Source organism: Monodelphis domestica, chromosome 7, assembly GCF_027887165.1.
Source record: "Monodelphis domestica isolate mMonDom1 chromosome 7, mMonDom1.pri, whole genome shotgun sequence".
Lineage (NCBI taxonomy): Eukaryota > Metazoa > Chordata > Mammalia > Didelphimorphia > Didelphidae > Monodelphis > Monodelphis domestica.
This window is the reverse complement of record NC_077233.1, coordinates 88,195,224-88,209,103: the sequence shown is the minus strand read 5'-3', so window position 1 is coordinate 88,209,103 and position 13,880 is coordinate 88,195,224. Positions and strand designations below refer to the sequence as shown.

General features: G+C 39.6%; 1 protein-coding gene across 15 annotated transcripts in view; it reads right to left on the bottom strand.

The window, feature by feature from the left end:
* The window catches only part of DCAF1 (DDB1 and CUL4 associated factor 1), a 122,361-nt gene that overhangs the window by 92,471 nt on the left and 16,010 nt on the right, over window positions 1–13,880 (bottom strand). The window contains exon 1 of one of the 15 annotated variants that reach the window (XM_056805003.1): window positions 1,867–2,002. The exons of 13 other annotated variants lie outside the window; for them this stretch is intronic. The gene's annotated coding sequence lies outside the window, so the exon portion shown is untranslated. Of the gene's footprint in view, window positions 1–1,764; window positions 1,827–1,866; window positions 2,003–13,880 lie in introns of those variants that run through there. One more of the 15 variants, XM_056805006.1, reaches the window with a different exon arrangement.

The window sequence follows — 13,880 nt, the reverse complement described above, 5'->3', positions numbered from 1 at the left end:
AATGATCAGTTAAAAAATAAATAAAATATATATTTACAATTGGTCTTTATCTTATAAGTGATTATTTGAGCTGAAGTAGGACCCAAAATCACTTAAAACATGAGATTACCTAAAATATACAAAATAACTCTCCAAACTTAAACATCCAATTCATTTCTGTTCACAAAGTCTGTGAACTCAAGAAAACTGATTTTAAATACTCAAAACAAGTGAAACTAACATGATTATACCTGCCATATAATTATTCTTTAACAACTGTAGAATATATGGAAGTGGCAGATAACTGTATTCAGTAAGTACCTCAAAACTGTAGAACATTATTTTTTTTCATACCCTTGCACAAATAAAAAACCCTCTGCCTCTATTACCTCTAGCATTCAAAAATCAAATTCTGAACTAAAATAAGGAGTGAAGGCTTTTCACTTCCCAACATCATGCACAGGTCTTGGCAGCACAAGAGGGAAAAAAATACTCAATCTACCTTCCTTTTTTAAACAAACATGGAATAAAAGTAAATACTTTAAAATCAAATACACTAGAAATGAAAAAAAAATTACAGGCTGAGACAACCAATAAATGCCTCAACTTTCATTTAATAAAGACTATAACAAAGGAATGTTACTAATATAAATTCTTTAGTTAGAATAGTGTTCATTAATAATGCTTCGCTGAAAATTCAAAACACCTGACAAAATGAAACTGCAAAATGATACAGAATCAAACTGATAAAGTACAGCTATCATCCCCCACCCAAAAAAAAATTTACAGCCGCCTTATCAACACATTTTAAACTCAAGACTTCCCAAAATACTACAGAGAAAGAAAAAATGTCTTGAATAAGAAAACTGCTGGGGATCGCTGTTTTATATGAAGGAGCAGAAGACTAGAAATCTTCGAAAACCGCGGATTATTTAGTTTAGGGTTTCGTTTGTTTCAATTCCGCATCAGTTTACCGAACTCTACACACCTCACCTCCCAGGCACTCCCAACCCACCGGGAGGAGGAAAAGAAAAGTAACAGGAAAGCTCCGCCCTCGTCTCCTCCCCCGTCTCCTCCCCCAATCCTAGTCCAGAAGTGAGGCGGGACAGGGTCATGGAGAGGAGGGGAGGGGAAAACGTGGGAAGAGACAATCGGTCCCAACCTAGGTGATAGGAAGCCGTGTGGGAGGCGGGTGTAACTAGGAAAGGGGAGAAAATGGAACCCCCAACCCACATCACGTACACACCAGGGCGGATTTCGAGAGGGGGGGGGGAAGAAACAATGCTCCTCCATGCCACCCCATAAGGGGAAGGGAAGATGGGGCGGGGGGAAGGGAGGAGGAAGAGGAGGGAGGGTGGAAAGCCAGGAGGAAGAAGGAGAGGGGAAAGAGAAGTGAGGGAAGGCAAGGGAAAGAGAGAAGAGAAGAGGGAAAGGGGAGGAGTAAATAAGAGAAGGAAGGAGGTTTACTCCTCAGGAGAAGGGAGGAAGGTTAGTCCCCAAGAAGTTTCGGGGGGGTGAGATCTCAGGAGGAGAGGAGAGGAGACTGATCTGAGGGATGGGGAGAGGGAGTGCGGAAGCCCCGCCCCCACGAAGCGGGAGGGAAGGCCAGTCTCAAGTGACACCGAGCCCCCCGGCACCGGTTCCCCTCCGGCAGTGCAGGTGTCGCCCCTCCCCCCGCTGCCGCCGCCGCCGCCGCCCCGCGCGCGCTCCCTGTCTCCCTCTCCCGCCCGCCCCGGGCGCGCGCCCCATCCCCTCTCCCGGCAATACCCCAGCCGCTAGCTTTACCTTCCCGGGGTCTCCCGCAGCACTCCCGACCCCCGCCGAGCAGTCTCCCCTCCCTCCCTCCCGCCCTTCTTTCCTCAGTGCCTCACTCCCTCAGTCACTCACACACACGGCGCGACCGCGGCTCCGAGCGGCCCACATATTACGCGTCACCCACGCTACGTGCTGCCGGCGCGCGCGCGCGCGCGGAACGGCGCGGGTTTCGGGAGGGTGATTCGAGGAAGGGACATGGTGGGCCCGGAGACTGCTGGGAAATGGAGTTCGGCTCTTCTCCCAGCAGGCCTTCCGGCTCCACTTCTTGATCCGGCCCTTTGACACGTAAGAGCGTTTTCTCTCCCTGAGCCGCATAGACCCAAGGGAAATGTAGTTTCGTGGGGCAGAGGGGCGGGTTCTTACTCGAGGTTAAAATACTCCACCTACATCTCCTGGATAGTGAAATCCCGAATGCGGAGGGAACCTAAAGCCTCTCCGGGATGGCGTAAAGGACCCCCCAAAAGCGTGATTCGAATTCTATCACCAGCTCTAACTAGCTGTTTGAGCCTAGGCCAGTCGCTTAGCCCCAGTTACCCCTTCTAAGAAATGAAAATAATAATGCATGCACTACAGATCTCCCAGTTTTATTGTGAAAAAGGATTTTCCGGTGGAACTGTGAATTGGCCCATTCATTCTAGAAAGCAATTTGGAATTATGCTTTGGAGGTACGGGGAGGGGGGGACGGGGGCGGGGAATCTACACTTGGCAATCCAGAGATCCCGGTACCGGGCATATGTACCGAGAAAGTTAAAAGACAGAACGGAAAGCCACAGCAGCACTTTCTGTAGTAGTGCAGAAATGAAAACAAAGCACATGTCCATCAACTGGGGAAGAGCTAGACAAGTTGTGGTGCATGAATGCACTGGAATGTAACTGCTGTGAGAAATGAGAAACACGAAAAATTCAGAGAAACATAGACTTTTACTAACTGATAATGAGTAAAATAAGCAGAACCAGGAAAACAATAAGGATGACTGGCAAGAAAGAAAGAAAAGGAGAGAGGGAAGAAAATTAACACTGTGATTATGACATCTTGGCCCAAAAAATGAAAAAATATGTTCATCATTGTAGATGAAGACTGTGAGTGTGAAACTGTCAGATTTCACTGATGTGTTGACTAGTTTTACTGAACAACATTTTCCTTTTTTATTTTTGGTACAGAGGATGGCTGCCCGGGCACAAGGGGGCCAGACAAGGGATATGAATGAAGGTAATATGAATACTGAAGATACTAACAATTATTTTTTTAGAAGAATAGGTCAGAGCAGCTAGGGAGCATAGTGGATAGAGCACTAGGCCAGGAGTCAGCAGGATCTGGTCTCAGATATTTCTTTCCTAGCTGTGCAGCCCTGTACAAGTAATTTAACCCCAATTGCCCATTTTTCTGTCTTGGAACCTTATATCAATTCTAAGGGAAGGAAGGAAGGAAGGAAGGAAGGAAGGAAGGAAGGAAGGAAGGAAGGAAGGAAGGAAGGAAGGAAGGAAGGAAGGAAGGAGGAAGGAAGGAGGAAGGAAGGAAGGAAGGAAGGAAGGAAGGAAGGAAGGAAGGAAGGAAGGAAGGAAGGAAGGAAGGAAGGAAGGAAGGAAGGAAGGAAAGAATTGATACTAGGACAGAAAGTAACAGTATAAAAATAAAGGAATAGGTCATAACAAGCTCATTTCATTTCCTTTTTCTTTTTTAACAGTTTTCCCATTCCCAGATTTAGAGAATGCTGCAGATAAATCTCCCGTGCTTTTTGGGGGGGACAAAATGAAAAATGTAGATGAGAGACCATAGTGCAGTAAGGTGGATTTAGAATTGAGTAAACGGTTGGAGCCAGAGTCAGTAATTTGATGTTAACTTAAAAGAAAATCTATAGTAAAATGTCATTGGGATATAGAGGAGATAGGCATTTACTAGTCATAGTAGAAGACTGAGCAGAGTTCCAAATGTGAATCACTCTACTTATCATGACAAAAGTAGAAAGTTCAGTGTAGTATTGGACCCACATGCCCTTGCTGGTTGGTGTTGAGCATGGGTACTGAGTGGTTTGCAGTGAAGAATGGTTGGATTTCTCTGCTCTGTAACAAAGGATAGAGCTGACTAGCTCCTCCATGCCATGGTGCTGAGATGACTGGAATGGCCAGCACACTAGTAGAACATACCATGTGACCATGTGCCCACGGGTCCTCCCTCATTTTCACAATATGACTAGCCTGTTTATATTATTTTTGATCATACATTTCACCACTGATATCTCTTATTCTCTTCTTAAAAATTTCTTATTTTTTATATCACAGCTTACTCAATGTACCATGTCCTCTTATTATTACTCACAAGCTCACAGAATCATAGCTCTAGGATTGGAAGGAAATTCAGAGACTATCTAGTCCATATCACTCACTTTAAAAATGAGACAACTATGGGGCAGAGTAGAGAGATCACTGGATCTGGTATGAGGAAGACATAAGTTCAAATATGGCCTCTAATACCTTCTATCTGTGTGACCATGGGCAAATCACTTAACTTCTTTTTTACTTCAGTTTCCTCAACTGCAAATTAAGATAAGAATAGCATTTGTCTCCCAAGGTTGTTATTAGGACCAAATAAAACAATATTTATAAAATGCATGGTGCATAACAGGCATTTAATAAATGCTTGTTTCCTTCCTTAAAAATAAGGAAACCAAAGCCTAAAAGAATGGAAGGTTGGTCACACAAGTAGCAATTAGTTAAGTGTGAGATTTGAATCTAGGTCCTTGGACTCCAAAGTCAGTGCCCTTTTTGCTAAACCATGCTAACTCTCATTTTAAATTCTTTAGATTTAGTATTTTTTGCCTTTTGTTGATTCCACCGATATTTTTCACGTGTCCCCTTCTTTCTACTCACACAGCTACCACCAGAGGTTAAGACTTCACTAGTTCTTGCCCAGTTTCTATAACCTAATTTGCTCTCTCTGCCCAAGTCTCTCTCTTCTTCCATCTATCCTCTGCACAACTCCAAATACCATTTTCCTAAAGCATGGGTCTAACCTTTTGTCAGATCAATAAATGATCAAATAAATGAATAAACAAATAAACAAAAATAAAATAAATGAAAAAACAATGAATAAATTCCTTGGTTTTCCATTCCTGCTAGGTCTAGAAAAAAATGTAAACTTCTTTTGGACATTTAAAGACCTTCACAACCTGGCTCCAACCAACCTTTGAACTTTGTTAAGTACATTATTCCCTTTCTTTCACTTCTGTCTAGCCAAAACATCCTTGCAGTTCCTCATATAAAACATTCTGTCTCCCTCTCTGTCCCTGTGCCCTGGTTATCCTCCCTTCCTCCACCCTATCTTATCTGGATGCCTGGAATGATCCCCTGCCTCACCTCAATCCCTAGTAGCCTTCAAATCTCAGATCAATTAATCAGATTTCATTTTCTGATATACCTAATTGCAACTCACCATCTCTCTCTCTCACACACACACACACACACAAAATAGCTTATGCTTTCTTTAAAAAAAAAAACAAAAACCTTACTTTAGGATTAATACTGTGTATTGGTTATAAGGCAGAAGAGTGGCTAGGGCTAGGCAATGGGGGTGAAGTGACTTGACCATGGTCACACAGCTAGGAAGTGTCAGAGGCCAGATTGAAACCCAAGACCTCCTGTCTCTAGACCTAGATCTCAATCTACTGAATCAATCAGCTGCCCCCTGTACATGTCATCTCCACCTCTAGTATATAAATTCCTCAAGGGCAGAAACTGTACCATTTTATTTTTTGTATCCCCAAAATCTAGTATATTGCCTGGTACATATTCAACACTTAATAAATGCTTGTGAATGAATCAGTTGAGTGACTGACTGACAGATACAAAATACCAATGAAATGTTGAAATTAAAAAGACAAACCTTTGATTCTGAGAGAAAGTACTCTTAAAGAAAGCACAATTAAAGACTCCACAATTTCCCAAAGGCAATCCAGCCTGTTGCCCTCTTCTTGTTTAATCTCAGGCCTGATATATCAATTTGTACACTCTTCTCAAGACTAATAGAAAGATTGTCTATAGATAAATAGATAGATAATCATTGTGAGTTATTAATTTAACTCCAGTTCATAACATGAATAATAAACCATCTTCATCTGCTTGGTTTTTCCTATGTGGATGGTCAGTCACACTCTTTTGAGTAGTAATAGGTACCTTCCAGGAGTCTCTGCAATGTTCTGTGACTTGAGCATCTAACTCCTTCTTTTATATAATTCTCTCCCGAGATTTATCTTAAGATAATTTCTGTTACTTTCAAGTAAACTTCCAAGGAATCTTGAATAATTTTGATGTATAAACTATAGATGCATTGTTGAAAGAAATCCTTAATGGTGGGATTTTTCTATGCCAAATCCAACTATTTAAAAATATTCAACAAATAATAAGTACAGTGGAAATGAAATCATCTCCTAGAACATTGGGTAGACTCTTTTCAACAAATTTATAGAACATAAACAAGAGCAAAGGATTGTCAAAGCATGGATGATTGAAACTTTTATCAATGAAAAGAATGTTCACATCTATGAAATCCATTTAAATATATGAGTAATGGACAGTTTGACAGTATGACTCTTAAGAATGAATACAAGGAGGAGCTAAGTGGCTCAGTAGATAGAGTCAGACTCAGAGACAAGAGATCCTGGGTTTCAAATCTGGCCTCAGACACTTCCTAGCTGTACGACCCTGGGTAAGTCACACCCATTGCCTAACCTTTACTTATCTTCTACCTCAGAACCAATTTAATATTGATTCTAAGATGGAAGGTAAGGGTTAAAAAAAATTTTAATATAAACTGGTTCCAGTAATGCAGTGATTCTGCTATTGTTGCTGTTGTTTTTAGAAAAGATAATCATAAAAATGGTGGCAGATCTATTTCATTCACATCTATTTGTTGTCCTCCTGGTTAAACTAGATAATCTCTAAGGTCTTTTCCACTCTTGAATCTATGACAAATGCACTCAGGATGACCTGGTTTAGGTTAATCTCATACCAAATTTGCTAATTGCTCATTTCCCCCTTTTTCTTTTCTGTTTTATGAGTTAATATTGTTCATAATTATCTGTCATTTCAAATGAGTTTGTACTCTCAACCTGTATGACACTTCACTGTCATGAATCTCTGCTTTTTGAAGAAACTATGTGACTGCAAGCCAAGGCAGTTTTCTATTTCTTTCTGCCTCAGTTGTGGCAATTGTTCTGATTAAACTTCTTTATGAAATTATAATCAAAGCAATTTCTTTACATTTTAGTCATTTTCCATTTTCCAGAGTTTGTTTGAAGAGATCAATTTAAAGCTAACTTAATAGCACCATGGTTTCATTTCTTTTTTTTCTTTATTTCAATTTGTTATTTACTTTGATCTTTGCTTTAACCAACTAAGGATGCAAACTGAATACAGAAAGTTGATTCTGAAATGACTGCTGTGCTGGTAATGAATCATCTCTTGCCTGCTGTATGTTGGTTCATCCTTTATGGACTTGCACAAACCTGGGTTTAAGTGATGAGAACTTTTCATGGTAATTTCCTTATTTCAGGCCAAAAATTGATAAATTCTAAATTTAACTAAGGCTTGAGTTTTAGTTGCTCCCTACAATTAACAGTCAAAGATCAGAACTGAAAAGTAAGCATTTAATAGAAATGGATATTAAAGTCACAAGAATCATGTCACTTTGCAATTGAGCATCAATGCCCTTCTACTTCCTTCCCAGAGTAGTTTGGAACTCAAGCTCTTCCAGATTCTAGAACCTGGTATTGAAAGAGGGTAGATACTCCTATGTGTGTCCTAGGAGGATTCATTCAGTGCAGAGTTGAGTCCTTGTCTTGCTCATCTCAGTGAACTAGGTCTATAATCTATATTCTCACCTCATGGTCGCTAGTTATACTATTTCTTTATAGCCAGTTTCTCTTCTATTTCCATTACTCTTACTCCTTTGCAGGAAACAAAAACCCAACTGTCTTCACTGGTTGCTTCACTAAGGGGAGGGACAAAGCAAAACCTCCTCAGTCTGTGGTGGGGAAAAAACCTCTGTCTGTCTGTCTCTCTCTAGGGCAAGCAGGTGGGAGGGAGAGTTCTTGGAGAAGGAGCTTTACACCAACTGGCAGTTCATAGTCCATTTCATTCTTTTTTTTTTTAATTGCTCCCTCTGGTGTGGTCCAGGTTCAGCACATTCCCTCTTTCTGGTGAAAGTAAAGTACTAATAATGTACAGGTGTCATGTCTTACTAACCAGGGATTTGGGGGAGGGCAGGAAGGAAGGGGAGGTGCAACACCCATAGGTTGGGATTAACGAATATTAGTCTCAGTTCAACAAACTAGAGGAGATAAGTCCCTTGGATCTGATCATAAGGCCAGATTCCAAGAGTGCAAAGAGAAAACACAGCATAGTCCAAAGGGCAAAGCCAGATTGTCACAAATCATAGAGAGACATAAGGAAGAAGTCAAAAGTTTCAAGGGGAATCTACAAGGAGTAAAACCAAGATAACAGGACAGAAGAGACTAGATGTGCTCACAGAGGCCTGGTAAGGCATGATTTTATGGAGAGAGGACACTAGCCCTTCCTTTCTCACTCCATCTCCTCCATGACTTACTTAGCTAAAGACAATACAGCCATGGGCTCCCTTTGGCTTCCTGCAGCCTTTGATCATGAATCATTTTTCCAACTTAATTTTCACCATCCTCACTCCCTCCCTAATGTAGCTGAATATAGTGGATATTTGACTTCCTCAGGGTAAGTGTTCCCTCTACCTCCACAGATTGAAAATGCTCCATACCACTTCATTCTATTTTATTTTTCTCTAATTTTTTTTTCCTCAAACTTTTTCCAGTGAATGTTTACTAGAAATCCCTCATAGAGGTCATACATTTTCTGATTCTCAACGCTGGACTAGGTACTTCCATACCTAGGTTCAAATCCTGCCTTCAACAGTTAGTAGCTCTCTGACTTCAGTCATGTCACACCTTCTCCAAACTTCAGTTTCTGTGTCTATAAAACTGAGATAATAATTCTTGTATTGCCTATTCACAGTCACAGTGATATAAAAAAATGAATGGCTTATTGTTTTTGTTGTTATTATAATTATAATAATTGATGGCAGCTAGATGGCTCAGTGGATTGAGAGCCAGGCCTAGAGTCAGGAGATCCTAGATTCAAAAATGGCCCCAGTCATTTCCTAGTTGTGTGACTCCCATTGCCTAGCCCTTACCGCTCTTCTGCTTTGGAACCAAGACAAATTATTTTATTCTAAGACAAAAGATAAGGGTTTTAAAAATTATTATATTTATAATAATAACTGAGGCTGCCCATCTTCATGTGAATGTTTGGTTGTTGGTTGTAAAATAAGAAGACAATTGGTTTCATAGTCAAAGAATATAGCTTTTAATCCCAACATTGTTACTTAATCTGTGTTACAGAATTTCTGATCTATTTCTTTTATGTCACTATTTATGTCTAATTAATTCATTGTTCCTTTTACTTACCATGCATCTTTTTATTCTCCTTTGTGTTATTTGTTTTTAAGAAACTAATGACACTTATGAAAAAATACCCTAAATCATTCTTTATTAAAGAAATAAAAATAAAACAACTGTGAATTAACACCCCACACTTATCAGATTGGCTAACTTGAGGAAAATAATAAATGTTGAAGGGAGTGTGGGAAAATTGGGACACTAATGTACTGTGGGTGTGTTGTGGACTGATCCCACCCTTCCGGAGGACAATTTAAAACTGTGCCCAAAGGATTATATAACTGTGTATAAAAACAACAACAAACAACAACAAAACCGTGTGTACCCTTTGACCCAGCAATACCACTACTAGGTTTGTATTCCAAAGAGATTTTTTTAAAAAAGACAAAAAAAGGAAAGGGACCCATTTGTACAACAGAGCAGCTCTTTTTGTGATGGCAAAGAACTGGAAATTGAAGAGATCAATTGGGGGATGACTGAATAAATTATGGTATTTGATTGTAATGGAATACTATTATGCTATAAGAAATGATGAAAAAAAGGATAATTTTAGAAAAATCTGGAAATAACCACATGGACTGATACAAAGTGAAGTGAGCAGAATCAGAATACTGTACCAGAGTACTTTACTGTAACAGCAAGATTGAATGGTGAATAATTGTGAATGACTTAGCTAAGATGATGTCATCCTCCTCAAGAAAAAAAAAAACTAATGGGGTCTGAAAACAGAACAAAACATACCATCTTTCACTTTCTTTTTGTCTGAGGTCTCTTCCACAAAATGATTAACATGAGAAAATGTTTTACTTTTTTGCACATGTAAAAATGTATTTGATTGCTTGCTGTCTCAGGGAGGGGGGATGAGAGAGAGGAAGGGGAGAATTTAGCTCAAGATTTTTAAAAAGATTGTTTAATCTGGCCTCAGCCACTTCCCAGCTGTGTGACCCTGGGCAAGTCACTTAACCCCCATTGCCTAGCCCTTACCACACTTCTGCCTTGGAGCCAATGTATTGACTCCAAGATGGAAGGTAAGGGTTTAAAAAAAAAAAGATTGTTTAAAAATTTACATGGGGGGGGGGAGGCAGCTGGGTAGCTCAGTGGATTGAGAGCCAGGCCTAGAGATGGGAGGTCCTAGGTTCAAATATGACCTCAGACATTTCCCAGCTGTGTGACCCTGGGCAAGTCACTTAACCCCCATTGCCTAGCCCTTACCACACTTCTGCCTTGGAGCCAATACACAGCATTGACTCCAAGACGGAAGGTAAGGGTTAAAAAAAAAAAAGATTGTTTAAAAATTTACATGCAATTGAGTAAAAAAAAATTATTTTAAAAAAGGAAACAAAGTAATTATAATGTGACATTGAAAAGATTCCTTTAAAAAATAGTCTGGGATCAAGCCAACAGTATTCAATTGCCCAAATATATCCACCTATTCCTCAGTTCTATTCATTGTTCCTCTGCAGTGCTTATTGAAGATATATGTACTAATGTAATAAGTGGCCTGGTTCTTCTGAAGAATGTATGTTTCATCTATTTTCTCCATGTGGATTAGATCAATATCTTTCACATTGCTTTGGAGTTCACTGAGGATGCCTTGTAGTATTCTAGGAGTTAGTGTGCCTGTCAGTCAATATACATTTATTAAGCATATGCTAGTACTAGGAACTGTGTTCCGCCCTGGAACTACAAAAGAAAGAAAAGACAGTCTCTACCCTCAAGGAGGTTGCAGACTAATGGAGAAGACAAAAAAGCAAACTAAATACAAGACAAAGAGAAAATAAAAGATGAAAGGCACTAGAATTAGGAGGGTGGAATTTTAGTTTTGATTTCAAGAAAGCCAGAGGAGTTGGAAGGCAGAGATGTGGCAGGAAATAAGATATAGGACTGCAAAGGTAAGAATGTGCTAAGATATCAAGGACTTTGAGTACCACACACACATTTTGTACTTGATTCTAGAGGTAATAGGGGGTCACTGGAGTTTATTGATGAAGGGAGTGATATGGTCAGCCCTGTGCTTTAGGAAAATCACTTTGGTGGCTGGAGGATGGATTGGAGTGAGGAGAGGCTTGAGGCAGGCAGTCTTACCAGCAAACTATTTCAATAGTCCAGACATGGGGTGATGGGGGCCTGCACCAGAGTAGTGGCAGAGTCAGAGTAGTAAGATGATTGCAGAGGTGAAATCTATAGACTGTGGCAATGGATTGGATACAAACAGTAAGAAATAGTGAGAGGTCAAAAATGACACCTGGATTGTGAGCCTGAGGAACTGGAAGGATAACATTGCCCTCTAGGGAAGTTAGGAGGAAGGAAGTTTTAGGGGGAAAGATAATGAGTTCTATTTTGGATGTTGTGTTATAATATCTATTGGGTATCTAGTTCAAGATGTTTGAACGGTACTTGGAGATATAAGATTGAAAGTCAGCAGAGAGGCTAGTCCTAAATCTAGGCTAGTAGATTTGAAAATAATCACCATGTAGATGGTAATTAAATCCATTAGGACTAATGAGATCACCAAGGGAGCATGGAGGGAGAAAAAAAGAAGGCCCAGACAGAATTGGGATGGGGGGAGGTAGGGCATTGATGGTTAGCAGGTGTGATCTAGATGAAGCTCCAGCAAAGAGACTGAGAGGACTTCCTATCAGTAAGTAATGGGTCTTCTGTTTGGATTTTGGGTGAGATTTGTTTATTTAATTTGGAGAATCAAGGAAATACTCCAAATCACTCACTATTGATCAGAGAAATGCAAATTAAAACAACTCTGAGATGCCACCTCATACCTATCAGATTGACTAATATGACCAAAAAAGCAAATGATAAATGTTGGAGGGGATGTGGAAAAATTAGAACACTAATGCACAGATGATGGAATTGTGAACTGATACAAACATTCTTGAGAACAGTATGGAACAACCATGCTCAAAGGGCCATAAAACTATGTATACTCTTTGACCCAGCAATGCCACTATTAGGTCTCTCTCCCACAAAAGATCAGAGATGGGGAAAAGGACCTGCTTTTACCAAAATATTTAGCAGCATTTTTTGGAATGGCAAAGAATTGGAAACTGAAGACATGTCCATCAGTTGGGGAATGGTTGTACAAACTGTGGTATATGACTGTAATGAAACACTATTTGCCTTGAGAAATAATCAACAGGATGAGTTCTGAAAAGCCTGGAAAGACTTACTTGAACTGACACAAAATGAAGTAAGCAGAACCAAGAGAAAAGTGTATACCATAACAGAACTTTGTACAATGATCAACTGTGAAAGACTAAACCAATTATCACCAAAACAAGGTTCTAGGATAACCTCAAGGGACTTATGATTAAAAAAAAAAAACAATCCAGTATCCATAGCCAAAGAAGGAACTGTTGAAATCTAACAGCTGGTCAAAGCAAGCCATCTTTCATTTTATTACCTTTGTGAGTTTTTTTTTAATTGTATATGTGATATGTGACTTCAGTCATGACATGGAGAATATGGAAATACGTATTGCATGAAAGCACTGGTATAAACTCTACCAGACTATTTACCACTTTGGGGAGGTGGAGTAGGTAGGTAGGGAGATAACCCAAATAAAAAATATTCGAAGACAACTGTCAAAAATTGCTTCTACATGTAATTAAAAAATAAAATAAAAAGTAATTTGGATAACCTCTTTAAGTTCTTTATAAAACTACACTACTTCATTCTCTAAGATGTCTTATGAGAAATAATTATTCTCATGGTAGTCTATTTGCTTGCATTAAACATGAGCCCTAGAAGAAGAGTTACCCAAGTACCTCCAGAAATAATATTTATCATTTCCTTTGTAAACACAATGAAATCAACTTCATCCACTCTTCTTTTGGGTGGGGGAACAAAGGGGGTCTCCAAAGAGGACCTCTCATCTACCCTTCCATATTGTTTCAAGTTGTTGACTTTTGGCTTCATTCTTATCAAGGATACATTCTAGTTTCATGGTTAATATGTCACAAAGTTTGTCATCAGTTAGTAGTTGATAGCCTTAGAAATTTGTAATTTTTCATAACCCCTGCTTGCATTTACTAACTCTTCTCAGTTTGGAAGCAGAAAGAGGCTGCACAGAACTAGGGATCAATTTATATTTCGATGAATTTTTTGAAGTCATGACCAAAAGAACCCATCTTCTGGAAACCAAAACTCTTGGGGAAGACCCTCTCTTCATTTAAGTAGGATGCTTTACCATCCACAGAAGCACACAAAGTCTATTTGGTCTATACTCAAAGCTTGTCCATCTTGCTAGGCTCTACCAGTGGTTTTTACTTCACTGAAATAGCCTTCAAGTGTCAGAGGCTCCTCCATCCATTTCAGAAAGGGACATCAGACAAAGGAAAGAGGCAGCTAAGTAGAAAGCATGACCTGGAGTCAGGAAGACCAGAGGTCAAATATGACCTCTGACACTTATTAGGAGTATGACCCTGGGCAGGTCAATTTCCTCATCTCGAAAAATAGCACCTACCTTCTAGGATTGTTGGGAAGATAACATAATATTTTATTTGTAATGTACTTTGTAAACCTATATAAATTCTAGCTATCATTATTTGACCCTATAAAATTATAAGCCAAAGATCTATAATGGATTCA